This window comes from Marmota marmota, unplaced genomic scaffold (genome assembly GCF_001458135.2).
Source record: "Marmota marmota marmota unplaced genomic scaffold, marMar, whole genome shotgun sequence".
NCBI lineage: Eukaryota > Metazoa > Chordata > Mammalia > Rodentia > Sciuridae > Marmota > Marmota marmota.
This window is the reverse complement of record NW_025999900.1, coordinates 46,062,696-46,077,081: the sequence shown is the minus strand read 5'-3', so window position 1 is coordinate 46,077,081 and position 14,386 is coordinate 46,062,696. Positions and strand designations below refer to the sequence as shown.

The following is a 14,386-nucleotide window of genomic DNA, read 5'->3' as shown; positions in this document are numbered from 1 at the left end:
ATGAAGGGGAAAAAATCAAATTCCCATTTTTCAGGGGTATTGAAAGGGCAAGGAGGGTCCATTTTCAGAGAAAAAGAAGCATAAAAGACAAAGTCTGGCAGGCAGCTAGAGTTCATGCTCTGCAGAGGAAGGGCAAAGGCTGGGAAGTGCCAGTTATTCTGATGATAACGGAGAATTCAAGAGCTTTTAGAGATCATAGAGTTCAGGGTTTCACAAAGTCTTTCAAGGAATACTGGCCTTTAGAGATATTATGTTCCAAAGGCATTTCATGCTTCACTAAATTTGAGAAATACAATATATCCTACCCCCTTTTGCAAATGTATAGAATACAACAGGACATTAACAATTCTGAGGGGTCCTGTTGTATACACACATCAAAACAAATAAGCTTTTAATTTTATTTCCCGAAACTCTTCCAAACTGATTTTAATAGGAAAAGTTGTTTTCCTTGAGACACCTGTTAACACTGAATTGAAACTTGGAGCAGTTTTGAATCATTGATGTAGCTGTGAAGCAGGTGGCACCAGTACCCATGGACACAAGATATCCTACACCAGCCTGCCACCATGTCCAAGATGGCGTATCACCTCTGCCCCACTTTTTCAGCCTGAAAGAGTAAACAGCTGCCTAAGTTGTCATGAGGATCACAGGAGCACAGACTGTGTTGGAGCTAACATCTAGGCCTCCCAACCTCTGACCATTGCAATGATGGTTCCTTTCTGTGCCCTTCAGATGAGCTTGTTCTTCTCTTTTCAGAAAAAAAAAATATATTGAATAACTCTTGGAGGCTTAGAAGCTCTTACTTCAGAGTAGATCTAGAAATCCTTATGGATTTTGAGCACTGCCATCTATCTGCCTGCCATGCTCAGTGGATGTACTTTGTAGATGTGTTTCTACCCATTTGGTAGAAATGATAATGGAATTTGGAAAAGCACAGAAGATCACTATAGAAACAAAAGCTTTTACTGGTAGAAACTGGAAAGTAGGCATTAGAAAGAAGAAAGAAAATGGGAGGAAATTGCCAAAAGGCCAATTAAACCCTCCAATTTGTTTTACTTTGTCTCCCTATTTGTCTCTCATTTCCACAAGTTCTGAGTCTATCCCACTGTTATTGTTAGAGCTGACATCGGTGGCATTTTAAAAGACAACTGTCCATGAAGCTACAGTGCTGCTATCACAACTCTGAGTGCTGTCAGGGGTACTCCAGTTCCATGGGAGAGGACTTTCATATGCAAGCAAGAAAGTAGGCAGCTCCTGCACCATGCACTTGCCATTTTATTGTAGAAGCAACTGTCACAGGAACATGGGCAAAGCCCTAGGAACTCAGACCTCACAGAAACGTCCAACCTCAATACTTACCTGCCACAAACACATTACTGAATGTACCTTAAGCTTAATGCTCACACTCCTGCGCATCTCAGCAGGAGACCCTCATTCTACCACTTTTCTTCGCTCAACAGAAAAAGCTGTCACACATATTGACCACCTTATGCTTAAGGATTCACCAAAAACATATTGGAATCTATAGTGCACTCAGCTTAGAGATGATTTTAGGAAAAGAAATTGCTCTCAAGTAGGTCAAGATTTTTGTCCTTAAGAGAAAAAGAAAAACTTCTAGCTTTTAGGAAAAAATTGAAAGAGGTAGGTTTATTTTCTTAACGAAGCTTGTAGTTGAATAGCCAGTTCCTGCAAATAGAGAAAGGGGATAAATAAAGTACCTGTTGTCTACAGAGTATTAAGCAGGAAAAGAAGTGCAATTCTGAAGTCCCTTCTTTGTTCCTTCAATTGACCCCAACCAAAAGATCACACAGAGCAACTTTAAAGCCCAAAGAATGAGTTAAGCTCAGTCTTCCATGGTAATTTTCTGCATCTGTTTATCCTTTAATTCAGCTAGTATGTCAAGATGCTAATGGGTTTATTACGAATTAGGCTCCATAATCAAGAGATGAAAACTTTAATTATTACCTATTCCTTCAACAAAATGAATGAATAATAGTTGTTAAATGCTTACCATATGCATGGCCTTTGTTAGCACTGGGACCAAAGATGAATTCCACATGGACTCGGCTTTGCTAAATTCCACAGCTTCAAGGGGAAACTGGCATGTGGGTACAACACCAATACACTGTGATGTGCATTGTAATTGGACTCTGTATAAATTGCTAAAGAAACACTCCTATGTACTTCCAGTCCTTCCATCTGCACTACTTATTTTTACAATTCACATTTTCTTCTTCCAGTGATGATATGCTGACAGTTGAACAAGAATCCACCAACAGATCCACCAGTCTCTTTCCTGACACTGGGTTCTAATCAGGTGCCCAGCCGGAGCGATCAGATGGTGTCATCCCTGATGACTGGTTTTGGATTCAGTCAGTTTTCACAATGGCTCCCTGTGTACCTGAGCCAACCTCAGGGTGAATGTGAGGAGGCAGAAAATTCCATGTGTCCCAAGTGTCCGAGTCATCAACATTTTCACAGGGGAATGTTTGCTTGGCCACTTGATGTTTGAAATGAGCCAAGAAAAATAACCTTTGCATGTCAAATAAATCAAATCAAATAAGCATGTTTGTAATAGGGAAGTGGACACATCATGGGGCATCTGATTTAGTTTGAGAATGAAAAAAAATGGAATTCTGCATTGGAAGAGCTCATTAGTTCCAATCCATGACAAAGGTATAATCTCTTCTGATCAAAACAGGGCTTTATATAAGCATTAACATCAACTTCTACCACTCACCAAATCAGAGATGACTTTTTCTTTCTTTCGTTTTGGTGGTATTGGCCACTGTACCACTGAGCTACCTCCCCAACCCTTTTTTAATTTCTATTTTGAGACAAGAGTCCCACTACATTTATGAAGTTGGTCTTAAACTTTCGATCCTCCTGGGCCTCAGCCTCCTGAGTCACTGGGATGACAGGCATGTTCTACAATGTCACAGCCTAGGACAATTTTTGAGAGTCTAACCAGTAGGTCAAAATCCCAAAGCCACATTTCAAGCTGCATAACTGGTACCCCAGACTAAACTTCTCCTTCACAACTCCCCACTCCTTTTTGAGTAGTCTTTACTTCATAAAATCCACAGAGACAGGTACAATACTGAGATATATTTTTCCTGATATACCGCCCTGAGAAATGAACATCTCAAAAACAACAGACTCCACACCCACTGCCACATCTGTCCCTCAAACTGGAAATACAAAATTGTCATGGCATGTGCATTAATCTTCTAGACATTTCTGAGGCTTCAATCATCACCAAGTTTGCAGTTTTTCAAATTTCTATTCTATGCAGTTTCAATGAAAAGCTAAGTTGAATATACTCTATGCAAAATTTGTTGACAGGAAACTCCACCATCAGTGATTACTAAGCTAGGATCTTAAGATATTATGTGAAGCTTAATTTTCTTTTCACGTGTGTTCTTGTCTGTAGTAAAATAAATGTCATGTTTCTAGAAGTATCTGTTAAGCTTCTACACCATCTCTGGAAAGCTTATCACCTGTTAGGCACAGAGTAAGCACATAATAAACACTTGTCAGTCAGCCAATAGAATGTTCAAGCATCTTCCACTTAGCGGTTTCATGTCATAAAAAAAAAAAAATTTATAGCTCAACATTGGAGATTTAAAGTAACCAGAACTAAGAGGCAGAGTCTGAGTAGTTCTAATCTTAAAAAAAAGCAATATGCTAGATTAATAGGATCACATAGCATCAGTATCTTTGCTACTTAGGTATAAATCTGGACAGGCTACCTGCACCCAGAGTGAAACTCTTCAGATCCATCCATCCTTGTGCATCCCTGTCACATGTGCAGTAAATAGAAGCCAACCAAACTTTTGAGAACTCCCTGGCTTTAAACCAAAAGATATACATTTTATCTAATACATGGGTCATGTTAACTGAATTCTTGAAGATTTGAACTTGATAGTTTTGAAAACAAAAAGGAAAGAACCTCAATCTTACACTGTTCTTCCTCACATTAGCAATGTCGCCAATGACATCATCGACCCCAGGAACATGTCTCTCTTCAAAGGAGCTGTCTGAATTCAAATAATGAGCTGGGAATATGTTGCCCCTTTCCTTCTCTGCTGTGCTTTGTAGAGAAATAGAAATTCAGTGGGTTTCAATTGGAGGTTGAGGATTTGAAGAGAAGATTGGAGGTTGAGGATTTGAAGAGAGGAACAGACTTCACATTTCCATATGACTGAATTCAGTTGTTACCAATAAGACATTTATTTGTTTGGCATTCACATGATACAGAGTGGGAGAGTTATGGGTTTAGAAAGTGACAATCTATAGAGAAATTGTTTAGAAGTCATATGCACACACACAAATACCTCATTAATTAGTTAACTTTTAAAAAATATTTCTTCTTGCAACCATGCTTCTACATTTTGAAATAGAATGGCTTGGTTGGGAATTAGAAACACATCTATGAATGTTCTTTGCCCATCAGATCAAATTTCATCTCTTAACCAAGATGTATGGATTTTAAAATTCCTTTTAGTTTTTACATATTGATGAGAAATAATGGCATACAAACCATTGTGAAACTGAATTTTATGCCTGAGGAAGACTGGGAAGTAGATTGCTATGGGATTTGAATTTAGTGGTAAAGTGGGGCACTGTGAAAACTAATCTAATCTTAACATTTAGGCAGTATTTCTCTCTAGGGCAAGCTATTCATATGAAGAACAACACAGTCACCCTATAAAGAGAAAGAGAAGCTGTGAGGCACAATTTCTGGCCCACTGGTGTGGAACAAGTGCAAGTCCCACTGAGGAACTTTCCTCCAGAAGCATATCCCCCCTTTAACTCTTAGGCCTCAAACCACAAATCCAGGACTTTAATGTGATAAAAGGAGAAGCTCTGCATATCTGAGCCTGGGTATCTAACATGCTCTCTCATCTTCCTTTCTATGTCATTTCACTGCAGAAAGAGTGGATTTATTTTAAAACTATTTATACCAAGCTGTGCTATATAAATGAGAGAGAGAGAGAGAGAGAGAGAGAGAGAGAGAGGAGCTTGGTGTTAGGGAATATAAATTGAAAGTACTGGTTAATAGGTTAGTAGAAAATGTCAGATGATTATATAATTAGAATGAATTAGTTTTAACTTTCCTTAGCTAAACTAACTGAGTGCCTTTCAGGCAATAATTTAACTCTCTCGACTTCCATAATGCTAACATTAACTTGCATCTTTTATTATTATTATTATTTTTTTTTTTATTTTTTATTTTTTTGACAATACTAGGGTTAAACCCAGGGCTTCCCACATGCCAGACAAGTTCTCTGCCACTGAGCTACATGTTCTGTGTTTTTAATATTTATTATTATTTTGAGACATGGTCTTGCAAAATTGTCCAAGTTGGTCTCAGACTCATGATTCTCCTTCCTTGGCCTCCTGAGTAGTTGGGATCAAGGTATGCACCTGGATACTCACATCCTTCTTTAACTTGAAAGGATGTCATGAGTGTCTGGTAATATAGTTTTGGGTAATTAGCTTCGTGTCTGGCATATTATAGGCACTGGATAAATCATTCAAAAATACATATTTTTGTATATCACTAAGATTACTATGAAATATTTTGAGAGTTATAAATATGGTACAATAAAATTCTTTCTAGCGTAAATTTAAAAAAAAAGAAAATTTACTTTATTTTCATGATATGGTATGGCTTTAGATTGAAATAAAACTTATTTGAACCCCTCATACAGTAGGTTGCTGAGTTAGGCTGCTAAGGATAGGCAGAATGATGGATCAAATGATAAATACACCTTGAGGGAAATTTTCCTGGTGTCAAAAGTTCTGATACATGACATGTTTTCTTCCATATTCTCCAAGCATCTCCTGCCCCCAATAGACTCAGAGAGATGAATGAGTTAGAATTAATTTGAAAAAACTATAGATAGTAAGCTCATGGGATCAATCCATTTATGTATTTATTACTTTTATTTTGCTAGAACCACTACCACCAAAAATAAATCTCAGAGAATAAATGCTGCTTTTCGAGTGTATCCTGGCGAGAGCAATATAAAAATAATTTAGGACCAACCATGTAATTATGTGCATTTATTCCAACCTTCCATTACTAGAGATAACAAGATGAATAGTAAAATGTGAACTTTAACAATCCTGTAATTATAGCCACTGAACCGTACATTATTGAAAGAATTTTGCAAAATCCAGATGCAAAAGAATCAACTTGGTATGTAAACAGAAATGAAACAGTAAAATAATCAAGTGATGAAGAACTAATGCAGAAAGCTAAATTGCTTTCCAGAATCTTTTGTTGCCGTGTTTTCATTTCTTTAACAAATACTCAGTTTATTTTTATCATTTTGCCACACTTCTTACAAGTACACATTGTTCGGCGGCTATAACCAGCCCAGTCAAATATTGCAGGATTGCTTTTCATTCCATTTCCTTATTTTTTTCCTTAAACATAATTGGAATTGATAGAGTGTTTTCCATGATCATTTTGTGTAATGAGGGCAATAATATACACTTCACTGGTATTTCTTGAATGGTAAGAATCTGTGTCCTTGCTTAAGAAATGGAATAACAACCAAAATAACAATCGCATTCAGGGGAATCTAGGTACTGCTGTATAGCAATGAACTTGCCACATCAGAATTCAGCAAAAGCATCTCATTCATCAGTAGATGGTCTGGGATTCACCAAGAGTAATCTTCAGATTCATAAAATTAAGAAGACAGTTTATTCATTTAAAGCAGATAAAACTCTAGTTCTCTTGGTATTTGTCAGGGGCATTAACTTAATAGATACCACAAAAAAATTCCTGAATTAAATTGTAAATAATGCTCAATTATATCTGCTAATGATGGAACAGTGATGATGCATAAGAAAAGTAGTATATAGGAAGAATATTCTGGTTTATTTGAAATGGATGATATGAGGAGTTTAACTGGGAATAGGGGAGTGGAAAAGGAAAATGAGGATTTCAAAATATTTAATTTCCTAATAATGTTTTATTTATGATAATATTAAAAGCATTCACTTATCCAAGTTTACCTTGGCAGACAACAGTATAGAAGCAAGCAAAGAACTAAAACCTACCTATTGCATGATCAGGACAATCGGCAATTGAGAGAAATGTGTCTGCACGTTTTAGCTGGTGGTAGACAATGGTCTAATGGACATTCAGGTACTCTCTGTGTGTGGTTTTAATTTGTCTTCAGTTTTCCTAAGAGAGATCATTATAAGATATAATAAATTAAGAAGATGCATGCATCTCCTTGGGGAAAAACTATTGTGAGCTAGAATCTGGCCTTGGACATTATTTTTACTCCATCAGAGAAAAGAGAAAGAATGATGAAGTGACTTGTAGAGGAGGATAAGCTGCCAAGGGGAAAGTTATAAGAATAGAGACCCTGCATGCCCAAATTCATTGCTCTAATCCATCTTGGAGAATGCCTTAAAGGACTTTCTGCAGCTATTTTCAAAATATAAACATCTCATGCTTCAATAGTGTGGTTTAGTCTCAAGCAGTTCATTTCCTTCACCTTCACAATTATAATTTCTCTTTCTGTCTCTCCCTCTCTCTCTCTCTAACTCACACACATACACACACACACACATACACACATTTTTATATACACTCATACATGTACACATATCTGTTTGATTAAATGTACATGTTTTATGAACACTACTAAAATGGCCATATATATTAGCAAATCAATTGTCCAGCAAACTAAAAACAAAATTCAACTAAAAACATATTAATTGAAATGATTCAAAGGTTCATTTTGTTTGACTTATATTTATTTATTTTATTCTAAATGGGTTCACTTATAAACATTCCATCTAAAATATAACTCTTTTAATGCCTTGCCTATTTCAAGTGAAATCAAACATAGATTTATGATAAGGGTGTTTTTGTTGCATTTTATATTTCCTCAAATGAGTGAGCAATATTCCTACAATCATGGCATGTAAGATATTTCCCTGTGAACATACACTTTCCCTGATAACAAATGCTCCATGCTGATGACTAGTAGATCTTACCCCTTCCAGAAAGATTTCACCTATTTTATTACCTTGATCTATCCATATAAAACTTGTTAAAACCATGTGAATGGATTTCCTTCTAGAATAGGTATAGCTATCATCCAGGAATTGATTTAAATACCGTTCTTTCACCATCTCTTGAAAAAAAGATGGCCTTTTTTTGAATTAGACCTATCAGATACAAAACCTTTTTGATGGTGGTGTAATTAGTGGCAATAAAACATGTTAATGTAATCAGTTCTGAATTAAAAAATTCAGAACTATTTCAGAACTGCCAATTTCTAGCACTATAGATCCACTTAAAAAAATGCCCACCATCCACAGAAGACAGGAAGCTGTGTCATTTCACTTGTTATTTTCACTTTCTGAACTTTTACTCTATATTTTTAAATTACAGGTTATATTTCAGTAATTTGTTACTTACAAACATATAAGGGTAATATAAAATGTGGACAATGCTAGTTTCCTTAGGGTATGTTTTATGTAACTACCATCTCTGTGTGTTCAGAACTGAGAGCAAAACCCACCTGATCTGCTATGTTCTTTCCCTACTGCTAGATGATACCTGAAACAGGAACAGAAACATTTATTTAACACTGACATTTTTCTCACATAATGTGAGAGAAATAACACCAAGCCTCATTAGTTGAAACAATTTCTACTTTCCTGGATGACTTTGAGTAAGTCATTTAAACTCTCAAAATCTTGCATTATTTTTTAGTCTATAAAACAGAGTAACACCTATTTTGCAGGATTGTTACAAGGATTAAAAATAAAGCATGGGAATTACCTGGCATAGAGTTTAGAACATATTAGGCTTTTAATACTAAAGCTATCAGTCCTTATTATCAGTAATTTATACATAAATTATGAATGAATTTAGGTCATCTTGTGAGAACACTTTTTTTTAATTGAAAATGAGAATAAAGTATGTGAGAAAAAGATTCACTTCTTTATACTGGAAGTTGGAGATAGCCTCAAACTAGCAGTCATGGTGGTGAAAGGCAGGGGTTTGGGAGTTAAATATCTCAGCACATATTCCTAGACAAGTTATTTCACATATGCTTCAGGTTTTTTTTTTCCTCCCATAAAAACAAGATATTATAATGGTGACCTCATTCTAAAATGCAGTAATGCATAGAATGAATTAAATGCAATAATGGGGCATGAAGAACTCACATGGTATCTGGTTCATAGCAACTCAGTAAATGAGAAAGAAGTATTCTTTCTGAACAAATAGTGGAAGACAGAAATGAGGGCAAGTTCAAGGGAGGACAGCAAAGGTGAACTCCTCTTACTTCAGGTGGGTTTTATCTTTCTAATGAATATTGAGTTACATAGGCAATATGTGAATGTCAACAGGACCAAGAAATTTTCTGGATGAAACCAATGTATTCATTCAATATACAAAGACAGGGGGAGGGGCAGCATAGTGACCCTTGAGCTAACAGCAGGCCAGCAACCCAGTATGGTTATTCAACTCACAGTCACTGGGTACATTATCAGGCAAGCCTTATGCCTTTAAAATTAACCATGTTTTTATAAAAGCTTCTGTCCGACTCAAGCCTCCACACTTTTCAAAAGACTGGAGAAACACAACTGGATACAAAGATTATCAAACAAACTGATTAAAGTAAGAAGCATCAGAAATCATAAGAAAAAAAGGAAACTGTAGAATAACATCTATCTATGATTTTACCATGAGCCAGGAATTCTGGCTGAATTGCTGATGTTATCATGAGCATCAAAAGAATAAATGGGCTAGAACTGCTATAGGATTTAAAGGGGGATATTAGGGAAAACTTGTAAAATCCAACTTTGATACGTGTGTCAATTTAAAATAGCAGCAGAAGGTCAGGGGGATGATCTCTTCCAGTTCTATTGTTCCATATAAAATTCTTTTCAACTAGCCTTGTGAATTTTTATGCCATAATGTGCCATATTAATATTGATTATTCAATGAAAAATCTAAAGGCATGCACAGGTTCAGTGAGATGACACAGGCAAATAGTGTGAATCACTCATTCAGTGGCCAAGCAAAGAATTGGAATTTTTATATCTTCAGCTGAGTAATCTCTTCCTCCCCAGGCTATCCCTGATGATCTGTACAAGGAGTTTTACTCCCATTCCAATTAAATGTCCTTATAAGATTTTTATTCCCCTTCTCATTGCTACTATTTCTCAATGTCTTCGTCTCATTCCACCCACTGGATCATCAAAACCTTTGCCTTTCTGTGAGTGCCTTTGAATCGATTCTTCTTTCAAGTACTTAGTTCCCAAGTAGCATTCATAATAAAAGATTTATTACAGACCTCAGACATTTTCTGAATTTGCCAAATTCTCCAACACTGAAGTAATCACCTTCATAGTTTTCTTTCCTAGAAAACTTATGCACTGAACTAATTGTCATCCTCTTTACATAGAGGCCAAAATGGAATAGGTTGAAGGATCCATCAACTATTCCACTTCCAATACCTCTATTATCTTTCACTATAAGCCAGCTTCTTTCTGATATATCCTTTCTTCCAGGCTTGCTTTGTTGTATTTACTTTTGCTGATATCCTCTACTTTTTTCCCCAAACTTCCTAAGCATCACCCCAATTCATCATGACTATATAGCCCTTTTGAAATTCAAAAAGCTCTACTTTGCTTGTATTTTATCTTTTCTTCTTCCATATCTCACTATATGTTTTCGCTGTATGATCCAATGGGGGAAATTTTCATATCTACTAGTTTGAATGTGATACACAAAATAAGTTTCCAGCCAGAGAATTTGAGTGATTTGAATGACCTTTTGATATAATTATTTCCTTTTCATTCTAGGAAATGAAATCCACAAAAATTGAAGCTGAACAAATTCACTAATGGAGACTGGACATTAAATGGGAGGAAAGGTTGGAATCTTCATATAGGATCATTTTAACTTCAAATCAAGTTTTTCAATCTCTAGCCTGAACTCTCATGGTAACTGAGAGAAGTTATAAGGTTTCCACTACTTTTCTTTTCCTTGTGCATATTCTCATAGAGATGCAAATGTACAGGAAATAGCCACAAACATAGCTCAGAAGGTAGTATAGGTGAATAGTTCACAAATTAACTCATCACCTTTGATTAATCAGGAATTTGCAATGATGCTATGCAGAGTACTAGCTCAGTATGAGCCAAGAACCACTGAACTCAGAGCAGCATGCTTTGTCCAATTACGGCACCAAAAGAGAGAGATTAAAGTTTCTTAAGGCAAAACTTAGAAAGACAAGTTTTCTTTTAAATATTCTGAACTAATTAAAATATAACTCTTATGGATTAATAACCTCAACACCTAGCACCAGCTGTGGCAAGAGTAGGTGCTTAATAAATGAAATAATGTAAGTTCATTTCGGGGACTAAGGAGTAATGAAGCCATAAAATGATCTGCCCCAATCCTCTTAATTTTTTAATAACCAATTTTCAGTATTCAATAACTCAAAAATTCAAGCTAGGATATTTTTTAAAAAGAATATGTTCCTTTATTCAGGTCCCCACAGAAACCCCACTCCTAACTTGTCTCTTTATTCCAAGAATAATATAATGCTCCAAGTGATGAAGGAGATTTTCAGGAGCCCTATGTTTCCACATATGATGTCTAACAGATGTTTCAACAAGGGCTCTAGAAGTCACCTCAAGAGTTCTCTGTGGATTATAGCTGTGCAAACCATGATTCCAGAAGCAGTAGAACCAGGGGCATGATCCTCTTGAATATGCTTCACACAGTGGGGCTTAAGCCATCAAATCTAGCACCATCATGAGCTTTCTGAACTTCTGGGCATGCCCTTCGCTAGGTCAATGACCTTGGTGAGGCTTTTAAATATGTCCAATTCCTAGCTCCTAGGAATAACTGCCTGTTTATTTATAAAGGAAGGAATAAAAATAATGCAAATAAAGATCCTTGGCATTGTGCCTGACAAGAGTTAAGTGCAAGGTCAATGTTTGCTCATATTCTTCTTCCCTTCCCCACATTTTCCTTTCCATGATGTTGTTTAGGCATAAATGGGCCCTGAACCAAGAATTGAGAAATCCAGCATTTTGATCTGGGTCCTGGACAACTTTTCTGTCACCTCTTCCTTCCCATCCATGTGTAAACAAGCACAAAAACAAAATAAAATTTAAAAAATTAGGATTTGACAAGGTTTGTGAAGGCCAAGAACGTGCCACACATGCCTCAGCCTGCAAGACATGCCAGCTCCTCACTTTCCAACACAGAACCCATTCAGTGACCACCTTGCATGTGGCCAGAGATCAAAGATCTGAATTCCTAACGTTACTTAATTTTAATGAATGGAAACTAAGATTTTAAAAAACTTTATTATTGGAAAAATTGTTTATTCAATTACTGGAAAACAGCTGTTTCTTGCTACATTTTTAATATTGCTACTAGAAATGTTATATGATGCACGACTCTCACCAAATGCCTATTGGACAGTATGTCCAGCAAAAGCACATATTTAGGCTTCACATCTTCACTGTGCTGGGCACATGCTCTCTCTCTCTCTCTCTCTCTCTCTCTCTCTCTGCACTGATGGTAATGACATTTTTTTAAAAAATAGTCCTTTAGACTATTTTGGGGAATTATAAATTTTTATAACAATGAATGAAGAGCAGCAAGATAAGGTAAAATAGAGGAGACAGCAAAATTAGTGAGTAGGGAGGAAAGAAGACAGAGAAAGAAGAAAAGGGTCTAAGTAAGTGCATTACAAGTGATTAATCAGCAAATGCCAGGATAAAACTCTCTCAGAGGGAATCATAGTATTCTGCACACTTTTTTACAAAGGTTCTGGAAAGATGGGTCCAGTCCTTTTCTGATTCATTTCAAATCATTTTCATCAAACCCCAGTATAACACCTGCCCCATAAGAGATGTTTAATAAATATTTGTTGAACTGAACTCAATTGTATGATTAAAAAAAAAACTGCCTGGTCTTATCCTCTTTCATGGAAATATCTTAGCAATCTGAACATACATCATGGTTATGAAAATTTGGAGGTGCCTTGGAAAAAAAGTTATTAGTGCTATTTGTGCTTAAACTGAATATCTCTTCAAGATGTTTTAACAGACAAAACTCTTCTGTGAGAAGATTACAAATAAAAAGAAGATAAAATTTATTCTATTTAGTGACTCAGGAAATCAATTATTTTGGGGGTGAGGAATAAAAAAAATAAAGCATCAGCACCGTTCCAAAGGTAAGTCTTTTCCTCTGGTTCTTCCCCATGAGTTAAGCCAGTAGAAAAGCCATACTTTTCTTTCTTCTCTGTTCTCTACACTCCATCTGCAGTGGCACTGCTTCTGGAAGGAAATCACCAAGAGAGCAGGGAGGAAGCGATAATCCCCCCCACACACCTCTATGGGACTCCAGACCCAAGAGCCCAGGCCAGTCCCAGGCACATAGAGGCAGCCCCACCAACTAAAATGCAATATTCTGAACTTTTCCTTTTCACATTGTAATGTTTTAAGGAGAGAGAGAGAGAGAGAGAGAGAGAGAGAGAGAGAGAGAAATCTGACAGAGAATGCACCTGTTTCAGACTTTATTTATTTTATTTATAATAAAATCTCTAATATTGAGGGTAAATGAAAAATGCCAGCACCATGATTTATAAGAGTGGTGGATTTTAAGGCTTTTCAATTGCAAGTAGGGGAATTCATTCAGCCATGCAGGGCAAAGGTCTCTACTAATTTACCTAAGCAAATTGCATTTACAATAGCTAAAGAACCCCCATTTGGCACCTGCAGATCTACGCAATCTTGAAAAACCATTATTCTAATGAAGTATGCAAGTTGTAATGTAAATGTATATAATAACTACATATTTTTACCTCTCTTTGCACTTATTCTCTAAATATTTCATTTTTACCTAATTGATTCACTGAAAAGGGAATATTATAATATATTCATAAATAGACTGCCTAATTAGTCATTTTTCCTTTCTTTGGCTTAATGTGAGTTTATGGCATTTTATTTCCTAAATATATAACTGATTTTATAGTCTCTGTACCCTTTCATTATAGATTCTTTCCTCAAAGAGTCAAAAGCATGAAATTGTTTGCCTTCCAGTGATGAATGAGTTCCTGGGAAGCATCATAGACCTGGGATTGGATTAAGAAAGAGTCAAACTTTTAGAAACGGCCTAAGTAACAAGCTTCCTATATTTCACTCGTGAGGGGTGGACATAGGGTTCCATTTCTTTTCCCTCTCAGAGCCTATTCAGTCAGCACTGAACTTCCAATATGGTCATTAGCACCACCACTAGCAACCAAAACAAACAGAAGGGTATTTTAAGGGTTGTCATACTTTTATCTGGAATTGTGGAAGATAGCAAAAA

General features: G+C 36.2%; 1 protein-coding gene across 42 annotated transcripts in view; it reads right to left on the bottom strand.

Annotated features, from left to right (window-relative positions):
- Positions 1-14,386, bottom strand: part of Nrxn3 (neurexin 3) — a 1,555,288-nt gene that overhangs the window by 435,948 nt on the left and 1,104,954 nt on the right. The gene's annotated exons all lie outside the window — the stretch shown is intronic.